This window comes from Camelina sativa, unplaced genomic scaffold (assembly GCF_000633955.1).
Source record: "Camelina sativa cultivar DH55 unplaced genomic scaffold, Cs unpScaffold07884, whole genome shotgun sequence".
NCBI classification, from domain to species: domain Eukaryota; kingdom Viridiplantae; phylum Streptophyta; class Magnoliopsida; order Brassicales; family Brassicaceae; genus Camelina; species Camelina sativa.
In genome coordinates this window covers 1-449 of record NW_010928954.1, presented here as the reverse complement: position 1 = coordinate 449, position 449 = coordinate 1, and the positions used below count along the sequence as shown (strand labels likewise).

The following is a 449-nucleotide window of genomic DNA, read 5'->3' as shown; positions in this document are numbered from 1 at the left end:
GAAACCAATTCCCATTTCCTCAGCAACAGCTTTTACCTGTTGACATCCATAGAGAGTTGGTTATATGTCACGTTTTAGGGTAAGAGTATTGGCAATAATTAGTATCAATTAGTATACCTGATAAAGATGTGAATTGACTTCAGCACAAGTTTGGTGCAAAGTCTCAAGAGGTGCACCACTAAGCTCGAATTGACCACCAGGTTCCAGTGAAATGCTTTGCTTTCCCTGATCAACAAAATGGCAGAAAAAATATCTACAGCAAACCAAAAAGGGAAAAAGTGACCTTATAATATATAGCATCATTGTGTCGTATATCAAGCTAACATGTTCTACAGAGTGGAAATGTATTTAAATAATAAAACGGCTCAAAAGATGAAACACAGGGGAATGTTGACCTGCTTGAGACCAATGATCTTGTCCTCTTCCATTACTTTTTCCCATTCAAATCT

General features: G+C 37.2%; 1 long non-coding RNA gene across 1 annotated transcript; it reads right to left on the bottom strand.

Moving 5' to 3' along the window:
* Nucleotides 1–449, bottom strand: LOC104775017. The gene is made up of 3 exons (XR_765647.1): nt 396–449; nt 118–225; nt 1–36 (listed from the first exon to the last, which is right to left on the bottom strand). It is a non-coding gene; the product is annotated as an uncharacterized LOC104775017 (long non-coding RNA).